The sequence below is a fragment of the Rosa chinensis genome, chromosome 1 (assembly GCF_002994745.2).
Source record: "Rosa chinensis cultivar Old Blush chromosome 1, RchiOBHm-V2, whole genome shotgun sequence".
Classification (NCBI taxonomy): Eukaryota; Viridiplantae; Streptophyta; class Magnoliopsida; order Rosales; family Rosaceae; genus Rosa; species Rosa chinensis.
In genome coordinates this window covers 34,125,823-34,142,748 of record NC_037088.1, presented here as the reverse complement: position 1 = coordinate 34,142,748, position 16,926 = coordinate 34,125,823, and the positions used below count along the sequence as shown (strand labels likewise).

The 16,926-nt window shown below is 38.2% G+C and overlaps 1 pseudogene; it reads left to right on the top strand.

The window, feature by feature from the left end:
• Positions 1-2,024: 2,024 nt before the first annotated feature.
• Positions 2,025-5,050, top strand: LOC112181545 (annotated as a pseudogene).
• The last annotated feature ends 11,876 nt before the right edge of the window (positions 5,051-16,926 follow it).

The following is a 16,926-nucleotide window of genomic DNA, read 5'->3' as shown; positions in this document are numbered from 1 at the left end:
GGTGATCATCGACTTTAGTTTTACACGGGGGTTTGAGTTCTCATAGCCCCTACAAGCACTATGCCAACGAACACATCAGATGACGGACGAGCTCTGTCGTCTGATGTATTAAATTTTTGTTATCTTGGTGGCTGCTGTTTCTTAGCCACTCATCCCCGTCGATGGATCAATTTCAAACAATATATGCAGTTTAAGAAACTGTCGTATGAAGTAGCCCACTTTGAAGAATTGGTAATTATATATTGTTTGTAACACTTTAGAATGACAGATGAATATTGTTCAAACTGTATTATGGGCAACAGTTATAGACTAAATTTTGTGGTTTTCATGATTCTTAGATGACGAGAAAATATTTGCTTTTGTTGTTTGAGTATATCAATTCTACAGATTAGTTGAAAAAAAAAAAAAGCAACTCCTTAAAAGCACTCAAAGTATTTGTTTAAATTTATCTTTAAAAGATACATAAAATTTATAAATTTACCTCTACAGTGCATGAATTTGAGGTCATGAGTGGTGCTTCCAACATATCCATTTTTGTCTTCTTTTTTTATTTTTTTTATAAATCATAAGTTTAATTAAATTAAAAAGAGACATACAACAAATATAGGTCAAGTGCAAGAGTTTCTATTGAGACCTCCAAATTTGCTCATTTGACCTCTCATACTTTCTACACCTCCTTTGTGCTTTTAAATACAAACATTTGCTCACTAAACCGCTTTTTGAATTCCTCAAATGACCTTAGTTATATTATTCACATACAAAACAATAAACTACTCATTATACCTCTAATTCACTAACTACACCTCCATTCTTTTTTTTTTTGCATGCAAACCTAAAAAATGCCCAAAATAAATTTATACAACTTTAAATCATGAATCAAACGTCATAACACAGAAATTGATCAAGCGGTCATAAATCAATTGGTTAAACAATGATTCCTATGTTTCTAACCCTTATAAAAAATGAAAGGTTACAGAAATTGATATAAAAAAAAACCATGAACACAAAAAAAAAAAAAACAGCTCATGAAGGCAGAAAAAAAAAAAAACAAAAACAAAAACCACTGTCTCCCACTCAAAACTCTCATCCTCCAACCAAACGTTGAACGAAGTCTAGACTAGGAACTCAATAAAAGTTCTGGAACAATTTCTTAGTCTTTAATTTGTGTTAAAACTAAGAGGAGAGGTTTGTAAAGAAAATTCTAGTTGATTATATTTCATTGTCTATAATTGTCAGTTTACAAGAGGATATATATGTAATTCAATAATTCAAAAGATATAGAGGTCAAATGAGCAAATTTGGAGGTCCCAATAAAAATTCTCTTAAAACTTTCACTGTTCAACCATTTAGAAAGAGTACATTAAGGGAGACAAGAATTAATTCCCAAGAAAATTAATAGTTACATACATATGAGCTAAAAATGTCATAACCACGAGAATTACCCTTTTTTACTGGCTATTAAGTTCAAGTGCTCTCGGTAGTCTCGACAAATACTCATAATCAACAAGAAATACTACGCCATCTTTCAATCCGCACAATTTCTCAAAAGTATCAAAGCTAACGAAGCACTTGCAAATGCATTGGTCAGCATATTGACAACAAGAACATAATAATGATGATAATATAATTAATCCATGAATAACACCATGACCTTGTAGGTTATATTTCAAAAGTTTTTTTTTTTCTCATTCATCTCTTCATTCCTACATTCATCTTTCTATTTTAAATAAATAAACATGAAAGAATAATTCCATAAAAAAATGGATAATATAAGAAGAATTAATGGATTTGACTTGCATGTGCGTGTAAACGAACAGCGGTCAAATACGGGAAAATCCTAAAGAAATTCATTAATTCAATCAGAAAGAAGACTTGTAAAGCAAACCTTCATTATTGATCGATCTTAATCGGTAGCATAGGCGAGTGGGTGCAACCGTGCAACTACTCCTCCTATAGAGTTGAACTAATTAGGTTCATCAATCAAAAACGTAATCTGCATTCCAACCTCAAACAACAAACCTGTATTTTCCCATATATAAAAGCATCCCCCATCTATCACTTTGTCACTCACTAATCCAATATCTCGATATTCAAACTAAAGCTTAAGCAAAGCATACGAAGCTAGCTAGTTCTCAATGGAGGCACTCAGTAGCATTTTCTTACTAGGCCTTTGCCTTCTCTTTGCTTCATCGGCAATGTCGACCTTGGCCGATCCCAAAGCTCACCACCATGAATTTGTTGTAAGTTCTTTATTATTTAGTTCATTAATCTATTCTCTTCTTTCTTATTCAGATAGTAATTAACCGTGCAATGGAACTAATATAGATCCAAGCAACACCAGTGAAGAGGCTGTGCAAAACCCACAACACCATCACAGTGAATGGACAGTTTCCTGGACCAACCTTGGAAGTAAACAATGGCGACACTCTGGTCGTCAAAGTCACTAACAAAGCTCGATATAACGTCACCATTCACTGGTAATTATATCTGATCGAGCCCGAATTACAGTAACGAGTTCGGATAATAAAAGCATAAGATATTTGCATGACATTATAAGTTATTGACATATACATGTATACACTTCAGGCATGGCATTCGGCAAATGAGAACTGGATGGGCGGATGGGCCCGAGTTTGTTACGTACTCAATGTCCTATTAGACCAGGAGGGAGTTACACCTATCGGTTTACAGTTCAGGGTCAAGAAGGTACTCTGTGGTGGCACGCTCATAGCTCATGGCTTAGAGCCACCGTGTATGGAGCACTTATTATTCATCCGAAACAAGGAGACTCGTATCCATTCACTAAACCGAATCGTCAAGCAACACTTCTTCTAGGTGAGTGGTGGGATGGTAACCCTATTGACGTGGTGAGGAGGGCGACTCGCACAGGAGCAGTTCCAAATGTTTCTAACGCATATACCATTAACGGTCAACCCGGAGATCTTTACAGTTGCTCCAGCAAAGGTTTGATTCAAACTCCCATTGGTGAATATACTCGTTCACCCTAGGGGTGAACCTAAGAATTGTCCCATTGAATATATATTCTAAATAAATCATGATAGAGTTACGCAATCAAGTACTGAAAGTTGAACAGATGAAATGCAACTCATTATAATTCTTAACTTATTATTTATATGCATGCAGGCACCGTCATAGTTCCAATAGACTCTGGTGAGACCAACCTACTGAGAGTGATAAACGCCGCCCTCAACCAACCTCTTTTCTTCTCCGTCGCCAACCATAAACTGACTGTGGTTGGTGCTGATGCCTCGTACACCAAGCCTTTCACCACCAAAGTTCTCATGCTAGGCCCAGACCAGACTACTGATGTTTTAATCACCGGGGACCAGCCACCATCTCGATACTACTTGGCAGCGAGTGCCTATTTCAGTGCACAAAATGCTCCGTTTGACAACACCACCACCACAGCCATCAGGGCCGGTCCTGAGATTCTAACGGCCTGAGGCAAAAAATTAAAATGCGGCCTCCTATATATACATATAAAATTTTTTTCGCCAAATAATAGTACAAAATTATGTATTTTGAATAAAAGTAAATATGAAATTAATAACAAAACAACAGTATATGAATATTTACTCCCTACATAAATTTTTGAATTACAAAACTAGTTAAATATATATGTGTATATATATATATTTTGTACTTTGCTCGTCTCACATTTTTAGCTGCAAAAATACATATAATCTTGTTATACCCATATTTTTTTTTTCAATAGACAAAAAAGAAAAAAAGTTGGCTGGGCTACAAGGTCCAATAAAAATTAACATAAGTCACCGGGTCCAAGAAGGTGATTGAAAAAGATTAAATAAAAAAAAATAAATGAACCATTCTTGTGATTCGAACTTGGGTGGGGGAGATACATAACAACTACATTTCCACTGGAGCAATGCGCCATCTCTAGTTTACGAAGGAAACAATATATATATATACTATCTGCAACGTACATACAGAAACTCCTCAGGGCCGGCCCTGACAGCCATTCTTGAATACAAGTCCGTTCGTTGCAACGCTACTAGTTGCAACAAGGGTAAAACAGTAATTAAACCCATAATGCCAAAGCTGCCAGCTTTTGAATGACACGAACACCGCATCTGCCTTCACTAAGAGCTTCAGAAGCCCTAGAAAAGTCGAAGTCCCAACTGAAATCGACGAGAGCCTCTTCTTTACAATCGGCCTCGGACTCAACAAATGCCCTAAGCACTTTCGATCTAGAAGGTCCCAAGGCCCCAATGGCACACGCTTCAATGCTAGCATGAACAATGTCTCATTTGTGCTTCCAAACAACATGTCAATTCTCCAAGCTTACCAGCAAAACATTCCTGGAGTTTACACTAGTGATTTTCCAGCCAACCCGCCACGGAAGTTTGATTACAATGGGAATGTGAGCCGCTCGCTTTGGCAACCCAGTTCTGGAACAAAGGCATACAAGTTGAAGTACGGGTCTAGGGTGCAGGTGGTGTTACAAGACAGAAGTATTGTCACACCCGAGAACCATCCCATTCATCTCCACGGTTATGATTTCTACATCCTTGCAGAGGGTTTTGGAAATTTCAACCCCAAGACTGATACTAAAATGTTTAATCTTGTTGATCCACCTCTAAGGAACACGGTCGCGGTGCCCGCAAATGGTTGGGCAGTCATCAGATTTGTAGCTGACAATCCAGGTAACAATTCCTAACAATCTTGGGTTACATAAATATATGAATTCAATGACTTAATACTCACACATGCCTATTTAACCCAAATATATAGGTGCTTGGATGATGCATTGTCACTTGGATGTTCATATCAACTGGGGTTTGGCCATGGTTTTCTTGGTGGACAATGGAGTTGGGGAGCTGCAATCAATAGAGCCACCGCCAGCGGATTATCCTCTGTGTTCCTAAGATCAACGATCATCAATTAAAGGGAGTCAGGATTTCATTCTTTTGTTCCCCCTAAATTCAGGGTGGACGCAGTTCGTGGTTTTTGCTCAGTGTTGTTTTTGATACTTGTAGCTGTTTTAAGAAGATAGTCATGGGGTTGCAGAACTCCGACGTCGAACACAGATGCGTGAGTTTTGATTCATAGAGGTTTCCCTTCAAGGGCAGTGATAATGAAGAGATCAGATCGAGTTCTATGATATTATGACTTGAAAATTAGTACGATAAATAGTCGAATACATAGCCCTAGCTGGTAGTCCGTACATAAATGCTAATTAAACATTAAGCCTACGTATCCATAGGGCTACTTATTATTACTAGCTAGCGTTTCAGTATACCACGCTCGCCGACGTTCCTACCACACCCGTCACTATCGTTGACTCGTCATCATAGGGCAAAGCCAGCGCCATCGTCGTCGTGAAGCTGAGGCGCTCTACCACCCCACTTGCAGCGAAAGGGGCTAAGCCACTGCCCCCATTACCTGCAACCACCACCTCTTGAGGGAAAGGATCTCCAATATGTCCCAGATCCAAACCCGAAACAACCTTACCAATACCATCAATGAAGACAGCAACCATAACGGGAATGAGCAGAGCGAGGCCGGCCTGCTATGGTCTCTAGTAAAAAGCAACTAAGAAAGTATCAGAGACAACCAACCACGAAGAAGAGACACTCCTAAACCCTAGCAAGCTACATGAGTTCCGGTTCAAAATTCAAAGAGGTTAGTTAGTTTTCTTTTTTCAGTTTATAAAGCTGCCACCCAGAGCTTTTATTTCCTTTTTCAACTTCATCCATCAATGGATACCAACCCTGCCATTTTTCTTTTGTTATTGTGATTTCAAATGAGACATGTAAAACCATGTATTATGCATTAGTTATAATAAATGAGTCTGATTTGCACCCTAAAAACATATGATCATGGGCTTGATCTAGAACTACATGATAATATCATATATAAACTTTAGAATAAATGTCACCAACAGTTCTCGAAGTTTGGGTGATTCGAGACTTTGCTTCCCAACATTCTAAAACTAAAGTATGTTGAAGACTAATTTGTGGTACCAAAGTTTGGGTTATTCATTTTAATTTCCGACATTCTAAAACTGCCATATTGGTATGTAGCTCAAATTTAATATCCGACATACTTTTAGTACTCTTTGTTAGCAACACTGTTAATTTTTTCTTTTTGCGAAAGACAATTACGTTAATGGTGTTACTACAAAAGGTACTAAAAGTATATCGGGGATTGATTTTGAGGTATTAATGTGATAATTTTAAAATTTTCAAAACTAGCAAAGTGTCAAATTACCCAATATTTCAGATATTGTTTCTAATAAAACTCTGAACTGTAAGAGACTGCGGTTGTTGGTTATTACTATATATTGTAGGAAGTATTGATATCATAAGAAATTATTGCTGTTTGCATTATGTAATTGACTAATTGTAACTAAGCAAAAACTATGAGCAACTTCATAATCTAATAAAGAGTAATCACAAAAGAATTATGAGAATACCTAGCGCTTTGCTAGGGTTGGGACAGCCCCATTCTTGGCCTCTATGCAACTTTCTTCATCATCGTTGGAGTACTTTTCCGGTACTAATTTCGGTGCTAGCTCCTTTGTACACAGCTTATGCCATTCCCAAACCTGGGCGCTTGTATGCGCTAACTTCTTCTGTTCAGTTTCAAATGAGCCTTGGCCATCATCTCCTTCAACCTAATCTTGACACCTCTGCTCCGTTGGGTGGGGGGGGAAGACGTGGATGCGCCACCTAGCTGGGTAGGGATAGTTTTTATTGTTAACCAACTTCGGCCGAGTCAAGCGATGTTGAAATCGGGATTCATGGAAGGACCTGGCCTGGTGGCAGAGTGGCTAGGTGAGAGATTCATGAGGAGCCGTTGCTGGTCAATGATTACGAGTCGTGGGAAGATGGCAGATCGATATACGGGTTCAGGATTTGCCATTGGCGAACGAGTGATAAGAGGGAATTGGGTTTGGTAGAGCACTAACCCACTTTTGATTCTTACCGAGACCTACGTCAAGACTCATGGCGTAGGTAGTGGTGCTCGGACTCGAGTGAACAGAAATGGAACAAGTTTTCTCAGGCAAAGGAAGGTGGTGCTTTGGCTGGGGTTGAGGTTAGGGCAAATTTGGGTGCCAAATGTGGACCTAGGCCTCTTGCTGTTTGGATTTCCCACGATAGGCCTTTGCTTGGGCCTTGTCTTCTGTTTGGATTCACATTTGGGATACAGAATATTTTTTATGGGCTCATTTTTTGCTGCACTTTAGAATTGGAATTTTGGCTACTTAGGTAGAAGATTGGTCTCTACTTGACGTATTACAAAACACTGGTGAAACTTGTCCAGTCAGCTTATTGTTTGAAATCTGATAGTACGAGATGTTTGGTCCAGGAATGGATAGTGGTCCACGTAGCATGTTGGATGAAAAATCTAGCATTCGTATGTAGCCTCGAGGAAGTAAAGCTAGAGGTAGACCAAAGCTACAAAGGAAGTTATGGGAAATGTTCATGAACACCAAACTTTCAGTGCTTGTGTTCCACATCCATTTTGGTACCTGGCCTTGCATTTTGTTTGCAGAAATATCCAAGTACAACTAACCTTGAATTGTTGAATTCACAGTTCTTGTGTCATCAATCAATTCCAATTTGTTACTTGATAGATCGAGGAAGGAAAGATTTTGGAGCTTATGAAACACGTTGAAGTCTATTGTGCCAGTGAAACTATTACTATTTCCATAAAGGGTAGAGATTTGTGAGATTGGATAAGGACTCAGGAATTAGACCATGCAATTAATTCTTACTAAGATCTATCTTAGTGAGTGTGGTAAGATTACCTACCGAAGATGGGATGGACCAGTTAATTGGTTCTCACAAACTGAAAGAATAGCCAGCTCGGTAAGGTTTGCCAACAAAGCAGAGATTGGATCATTAAAGTGGTTCCTTGAAAGGTCTAGGATTAATAGCTTGGACAATTGCCAAACTTCAAATGGGATTTGACCAGAAAAGGAAGAGCCAGAGAGGTTGAGATACGTGAGCTCCGAAAAATTTCTAATGACATTAGGAACTTGAGAGTAATTGAGGTTATTTTCAGCCTCTCCTGATTCTGATCTCATCTATATCGGTCTTGCAACACGATTCGCCGTGGATTGATCGGAATCTGGAATTGAATTTCAAATGGTGAAAATCGCCAATCTAGCTTTCAAGCTTGATCCTGGCTGATGAAGGACGAATGATCCTCTTGTTATGCTTTACATTGTGTACATTTAGATTAGCCTGGAATGGAGGTCGGAGTGGCAGCACGTGGGGCTAACGCGGAGCCACTTGTGGCTGTGCATAGCGGCGCGTCAGGCCTCTATTGGAGCATATCCTTGCCCCAATATCATCTGCTCGTCAATATGAGTGTTGTGATATAAGATTTGTGGCATTTGGAGATCATTTGAGCATGTTAGGATTTTTAGTGATTTTGATTATCTCAGTTTTCAATCTATGAGGATCTGGCCGTTGGATCATCCTTTTGTTGGGTGGTCTGACCCTATGAGTGTTTTCAGAGACTGTGGTCAGTCTCGGATGATACTTCATCTCGATTGTCGTAGTATTCGGGCTTTAGTTCGTATGTTTCAAACTTAGATGCTTTCGCATTGCAAGTGGCATTAAAATGTGACCTTAATGAGACTAGGTACCAGACAGTTATTTTGGACGGATTATGTTATCTCAGTTCTGTAAGAAGACGCAGCGGGATTCAAAGGTGAGTAAATCTTATGAGGTTCATTTATGAACAGAGTTTCCTTTATCATTTCAGTTTAATCGCTAAATTGAGAATTTGTTTTGTGAAAATAAATTTTTGTTTTAAATTATATGAACTTGATCGGCTACGGTTCATAGGTAAGTAAAATGAGATTTCAATTATAAAAATAATTTTTCTCGAGTTTTGGAATTGTGGACAATAGTTGGTATTAGTAGCATTCCAGAGTGGATGACCACATGTATATATATATATATATATATATATTTACGTGAAATATATCTTGATGGTGTGGCGTTATGATAAGCCTAATAAATTGTGATTCTATTTAGGTTATTGTTTTAAGCATTTACTCTTTTCGAAAATGCAATATATCATGTAATTGTTGATTTTATTGTGTTGAAAGAGTACTTGAGTTGTCACATTATGATGAGTACAATAAATTGTGATTTTATTTAGGTTATTGTTTTGAGCATTTACTCTTTTCAGAAATGCAATGTATCATGTAATTGTTGATTATCTTGTGTTTAAAGAGTAATTGAGTTTTGGGTGTAACATTTTGAGTCTCACAAGACTTTTCAAATGTTTTCAGTCTACGGATCTGGTGTCACAATAGTGACAGAGGCAAATATATCGGATACCATGCTTTTGGCCAGGTCACGGGTTACGATTCAGTTAGAGATCTAGTCTGTCTACCATTGTATGTCATAGAAGTAACAAGTAGGTTACTTGCGACTCATGAGTTACGCGTTTTTAAAATAGAGTTTCGGGTGGTTTCTTTCTTTTATTGTCCATGAGGGACATGGGTGTTGTATTTAAAAGGTGGGAGCTTTCACTGGAGTTGAAATGGTGATTCATTGGGTTTAGCATGAGTTGTTTGATTTTCTTATTTATTTTCCTTTTTCATTTGAATTGTTTGGCTTTTCCGTAATCTCCTGAACTAAACTTTATGCAGGAGTTACTATGATTTGAATGGTGTGATTTTAGGTGATCTCCTGAACTAATTTTCTATGCAGGGATATTACTGATTTTTACCTTGTGTGATTATAAGTTCAGTTGAGTATTGTGGAGTTAAATGTTGTTGGTATAATTTATTCATAAGTTGTGGAAATTATAAGCATGTGTGTTTTGAGATATCCAGTTGAGTTTTACTCACAGGAGCTTAAAAAACTTACCTGGTTTGTTGTTACAACTCGGTGCACTATGTAGGGGTTATTCCTACAAGTCAAGGAAATCATGGTTGAGGTCGTGGCTTATTGTTGCAGCAGCGTTAGGTTTGGAACTTATTTTGTGTATCTACTATTGCTTGTAGATATGCTCCTTGTGAGCGTTTACATTTACTTTGATGCTTTTGAGTTTATGTAAACAATTGGTAATGTAATATGTAAGGCTGTCAATGGGTCTTGTCGGGTTAGGTTCGTGTCGGGTCAAGGTATTTGTCGTGTCGTAAGATACAAACTCAAACCCAACCCATTTAATAATCGTGTCAAAAATTTAAACTCAAACCCAACCTATTTATTAAATGGGTTACCCGTTTCCAACCCGCTTAACCCATTTAACAAATAGGTCGTGTCGTGTTAGACAAAATGATCCATTTAAGAGTTAACAATGCGACCAATTTAACTAAAAAAATTCATAAATTGATTAAATTCACTAAAAACTCCACAAGACAAATAATCTAAATAATTATATATATTCATAAATAATTAAATCCGATAATTATAAAGCAAAATATTTCAAATTGTCTAGTTCTATGATCAAATACTCCTAACGTCTAAAAGTTCAAGAAGAAGTAGTAGTAGCATAATCGGGTTATATGGGGTTCACTTCGTGTTGGCAGGTTGACCCGTGGCCGACCCATTTATTAAATGGGTCATGGCGGATTGACCCACGGCCGACCCGCTTTTTAATCGTGCGGGTTCAATCCGCTTGATTTCTTGCGGGTTTCGAGTCGTGTTATCGGGTCGTGTCGGAATTGACAGCATATGTGACTTTAGAGAATGAGTCGGTATTGACATTTGTGGGCTTGGTTTGTTTGTTGCTTAGATTATATGTAAAACAGTTTGTATGCATTTTGGGCAATTTGTTGAGTTATTGCATTTTGAATTTCAATTTTCTTTATTCAAAATTCGGGGAGTGACAACTGTTTCTTCTAACTAGCAGAACAATTGATATGGCATTGACTCAGAAGCCTAACACAAGGTAGAAATGAATGGCAAGCCTTCCAAAGGAAAACCTTGACTTTGTTCAGAATTCGAGATCCCCATATATTACTCCATATAGTTGTGGAGTTTGATGCACCACTTCCACCACTACTTCCAGCTCCTGCACCTCCATTCTTCCTTTCCATCCCTAGCCAATACCCTGATTTCACAGTATATTGTCGCTTCAGACAATAATGTCATAGCTCTACATCTCTTCTATTTCCTCCCACCAAAGGAATAGTAAGAAATCTCTCAACATTCACAGAAAGAAAATGAGCTTTGATAAATTCAACGTCCCACATACCTGAGCTTGTAATCAACCTCTTTACCAAGGTGTCACTAGGGAGAAAAGGTGAAGTAATGACCCTAAAAGTTGAGGGAGAAGGTAACCATGGGTCTCCCTAAATTCTAACAGCTAACTCACCTGTTCCAATTTACATCGCACTCCCACAGCTAATAACTCTCTTCCCCAAAGGAGGCTACCCCAAAGGAACTAGGGTTTAGTGGCCAGGAAAGATTTGGAAATGCATTCCCAACTAAACTAGCTGGGTTTAGGAAAATTCTTCAGACTGTTTTTGCTAACAAAGCTTGGTTGAGCATTATAAAAATTTCATCCACGAAATTTGACATGAACAAGTAACAACTTAAATATACTAACTCTACCGGATACACGTCTCCCAGGTGAAACAAATCATTAAATAACTCAAAGGGAAGAATATCGTACCGTCCGGAACATCTAGAGGAAAGTGATCCTCTCGCTGAAACATAACATGAAGTCTCGTCTGAGTCGTTGGAAGTCCACGACGACCACTACCTCGTGAAGTGTTGCCCCTGGCAAAGTTAACATGGGTACTTGTTGGATGCAACTCCTGATGCTCGATTGGAACCCTTACTGGTGTCTGGCGTAACACCCTAAGTCAACATAGAGTAATCCCTCCTATAACGACCCAGCTGCCCACATTGATAGCAAGTCACATCCCTCATTTGACGCTAGGGACGATCTCTCCAAGTAGGAAACCTTCACTGAACTGCCACTTCTCAGACTGACCACGTCCCTTATGAAGTCCTCCAAAGTCTTGTAGGGTGGTCGAATCCAAACTGACACGTCTACTGCCTCCTGAAGATCTCGAACCAGAAGTGGAAGCAGCTCTTTTGGATGGATCCTGGCTGGGGCCACTCGTATCTTGAGGTCGAATACCAGACAAAAACATAGTCTTTACCCTCAAAGCAGCATTAACTACCTCATGATAAGTGTAGAATGGTATGGTTGTCAACTGCAATTGTTAATCCTTTCCAATTCCATTAATAAGCCTGGAAATCCTTTCCTCCTCAGTGCTTACAAAGTCTGGTACATGATGGGATAGATGAGTAAAATGCTGCTCAAACTCTAAAATGGTCTTGTCTCCTTCCTCTAGATTCAGGAAATCATTTTCCATCCTGTCAAGAATGGCTGAACCAAAATAGCGCCTATTGAAATGAATCTTGAATTGGTCCTAAGTCATCTGGCCAGCATTACCATGATCCTGATTGGTCCGGTGCCACCAATATAAAGTAACACCCTCTAGAAAGTCCACTGCCAAGCCCACTCTCGGGTCCTCAGGACACCTAATCTGAGTGAAAACTCTCTCCATCTTGTTCAACCAATTCTGGGCATCTAAAAGCTCCTGGGGGAAGGAGAAACTATAAGCTCCATGTCTCCTCGTCTGCTCCATGCTAAAATCAACACTGGAGCTAGGGAGTGTTGCAGCTACCTGCTGAAAGAAACGTCCGACTGCACCGGCAAAACCCTTAGAAGCATCCCCATCTCTGGGTGTAGGAGGAGTTTTGCCACGTGTTCGGGGTCTAGGAGGCATAGCACCTGAAGAAGAGAAGGTTAACAAAGCTCAAGGATTAGGACATTAACCTATCTACTTTACATACATAATGAACACACTAGTACCGAAGAGTATATGATGTGGATCCGCCGCGGGCGGGACATCACCAAAAGGTACTATGCGTCATTATGCATATAAAGTAGCAGGAAAGAAAAGAAGTCTACAGAACCTAACAACATAATGCTCTGATACCAAGTTGACAGGACCTGCCCCGAATTTCACCCTGAAATCCGAGGTGGCCTTGTGGAGCCCACCTTAGGAATAACTCTACCAAAAATTAGGTTGAGTCGCCTCTAAAAATGGACTACCCAAAACCTGTAAAAAAAACACATTGCACTTCTAACAAACTAACTTTATTCTCCTAGAGCCACTTTGCTCCCCAAATTCCAACAATTCCACAATATTTAACTTAAAATACAACATGTTCCAAGTACACAAATGTAACTCCCAAGCTTTATAGTATTTGTCCCACAGTTTATCAGAGCAATCTAAAAAAGGAAAAAGAAATCAAAATATAAGTAGGTTCAATAAGTAACCTACAATAAGGAATACAACAGCAGCAGATGCTATGCCCCGAATCCTACTCTGCCGAACCAGCTACTCTGCAACTGGGCATTTGAAACTGAAGGGCCCAGGGGGAAAACACATAAAAACGTTACCGTGAGTGGACAAAAATAAGTAATTGTAAAGAAAAGGGATTTTATATTTTCCCACGTTTATTCCTTTAAAAAAAAAATTCAATGCATATAACATCTATAAAACATATTTCTTTAAGCTCGGAAACTCGTGAAAACATATCAGCCCCGCTGGTTAAGAGACATCGGACTAGCCCCGCTAGTCAAGTAACAGTAGAGGATGGGGAAGAAATTATCATCATACGAGTAAGGGAGCCTCCCAGGCTCTTTGCTCAACTCACCCACAATCACATAGTAAGCGGAGAGGAGTACTAATAGGCTAGCTAGCAATAAAACAAAACGACCTAGGTATGGTGGAGTAAAATCATATTAAAACCGAAACCAATAAGACTTCCCCAAAATCTCGCAAATAAAAGCACGAGAACAGTTCCCAACTGTACTCAGTAAATTCTTCATAATCAAACAAAACAACGATGTGTCCCACACACCAAAAGAATATTCTCAAATCCAATAATATAACATAAATCAAAATAATAACAATTTATCGGAGTTGAATCATCGGAAACTCAATATTAAGTAAAATAATGATTAAACATAAAATCATTTCTGAAATCATAACGGAGATAAATCATAATCAATCTCCAAAAATCATCATTGAAAGCAAATCCATGAGATAAACTGAAATCAAGTTTTCAAAAACAAATCATATGCTTAAGTTATAATAAAATGATAAATAAATAAATCATTAATTCGGAAAAATAATCACATGCATCACTTAAAATCAAAAGTCCACTCACAGTATACAGTTAACGTGGCCAAGATGAGGATTCTCGTAGAGCAATGGGTCGGTATCTCGTCTTGTACAAAATTATAATTCATAAATAACGATTCGAAAGTTAAGTACGATTCTAAAACGAAATCGGTTGCAAACCAAACATCTTCATTTCTTCTCGGATTCATCCCAAACTTCACCACTTCAATCGATTTGTCGATTTAAGCATTCCAGAGTAGCACCGAGAGAAATCCAACGATCGGATTCTGCTAAATCTACCATTTGAACCTCGCACTTCAGAAAATGACCATGGATAATAAACCTTCTCCAATTTTCACAAAACACATACCAACATGCTCCATAAGTTACAAGGAATGCAACTAACCAATTTTGGAGGCCAGAATTAGCCCCTATGATCCCCCAGTTGCCACCAACAGTGGCAGCGCATGGACTGGCCAATTCCCGAACTGGGAATTAACACCTATGCCAAATTCTTCATCACAATAATCCCATCAACTTTCACAACTACAACAAAGTCCAAAATTACCTTGATTGGCTGGAATTTAGCCCGAAATTCAAACCCTAGAAATTTCAAATCTTTGATTCACTTTCACATTGCAAAATATTTTCTTAATCCTCACTTGGCAAGCAATTAGAAAATACAGACAAATATCGACAATTATATGTACACATACATATAATCTGCACGTGCATCTGCAAATTGTATTTACAGTAGATTTGCAGCTGGTTTATCATATTTCTTACTGTATTCATTTTACATATATTGAGAACAAGTGTCCTAGAGATCGACACCACACACTTGCAGAACAACCAAATTTCTACAAATATTCCTACTATCATTGACGCAGGGATAGCTCTTCCCTGAAAAATATATAAGATCTCATGGTAGAGATGAAATCCAATCGGTCACTCCTCCTTACAATATATCTCAAGGGTGAGATGAAACCCAATCTATCGACTAGGATCTGGGAGGAAATTACAATTATAAATACAATTGATGAACCCTAGAAATAAAAGTCAGTTTTGAGATAGATATATAGGTAGACGAAGAGATCAGGATGTGGACACGCCAATTGTGAAATTTACTAGAGTAATTTAAGAATTCACAATAATTAATTAAATCACTATGCATTCTCTAAACGTGGATATAAAAAAGCAACCCACTCCCTGCTTTTTATTTTTCCTGGTTTTTAGCCGCGATTTCTCAAACCACTTATCAAAATTTAACCAAACAGAGTTAAAGCACAAAATGGTGAAAAAAAGCATAAATTGCCTAGAAAACTCAATACCAAACGGGCCCTAAGCATCATCTTATAAAACACATTTTGGATAAATCCAACCAAACCGATGTAAACTCTTTACTATAGCAGACGGCTTTCTTGAAATTCTAGTTTGTTTAACTGGGAACAATTTATAGTCCTAATGATACTAGTAGCAAGTCCTAGGCTCATGACCTAGGCTAGTGACCTACATTGCACATTAAAGAAAAATTACCAGACTCTATGGTTCAATCTCATAAGCAACATCTTATAAAACACATTTTGGTTAAACCCAACCAAACTTATGTAAAGCTCTTTACTATAGCACACGGCTTTCTTGAAATTCTAATTTGTTTGACTAGGAACAATTTATAGTCCTAATGATACTAATAGCAAGTCCTAGGCTCATGGCCTAGGCTAGTGACCTACATTGCACTTTGGAGGGGTGATTGCTGAAGGTCTCCCTAAGAGGGAGAGTTGTGCCTTCTAAAACTTCTTTGATTCTATTTTCCCTTATTCATTTTGTTAAAATAGGGATATTGAGCTTCTAACTGGAAAGGTTTTGTTAATATGAGCTTCTTTAGCCTCCATACCTCTGTTTGTTCTTTTAGTTATAATATTGTATTTGTTGTCTAGAGTTGGTTTTTGTTGCTGTACTGGTTTGCCTTTTCAGTTTGGTTGATTACTCTATATATTTGTGTTAAAATATGCCCATCTCAAAAAACATCAATTTCCTTGCTATCTTGCTGGAAATTTAGAATGAGGTAGTGAATTGCAATTTTTACTTTGCATTCCATAATCTATCAAATTTCCCCATAAAGGATAAATGTTGAAGTCCTAACATGTTCTCTTTGGTACAGTCTACTGCTTTAAGCATGGGGAATAACCATGAGTATGATATGGCAGTTAAAGTTGAAAAGGTATGACGACTATGACTATTATTTTGTTCGAAGCAATTACTCTATGTTGATATAACTTTCCCTAGTAATACTTTCTTATATTGTAGATCCATGATTTAGCATATTATAAAGCTAAAGAAGTGCTCCTTCGAAATGAGTGGTAGCAGCCAATACACCCAAGCGGATACTGATCAAGTGCGAAATGAGTGGGGGAAGTTTGTTGTTAACACATATGTGCATGAGCTATGAAGTAGTGCGCTTGTTGCTGGTCCATTTTTGCTAAGGAAAGCATCTTTCTTTGTGCTTCTCTGTTGGTACATTGTCATGCACCATGTGTTGCATGTTTTGGAACAATGGATATATATGCATAAGCTTTTTGATGTCCCAAATAGATGGCACTAGGCCAAAAAACGAAACAAACAACAGACATTTTTCGTTGTGGGATATGGACAATGTCCGTTGTGTATCGGCGCATTGTGTGATAAAAAATGGCACAACGGTTTTGCACCGTTGTATGACTTACAAACACTCAACATTTTTTTGTTATCAGCGTTGTGCC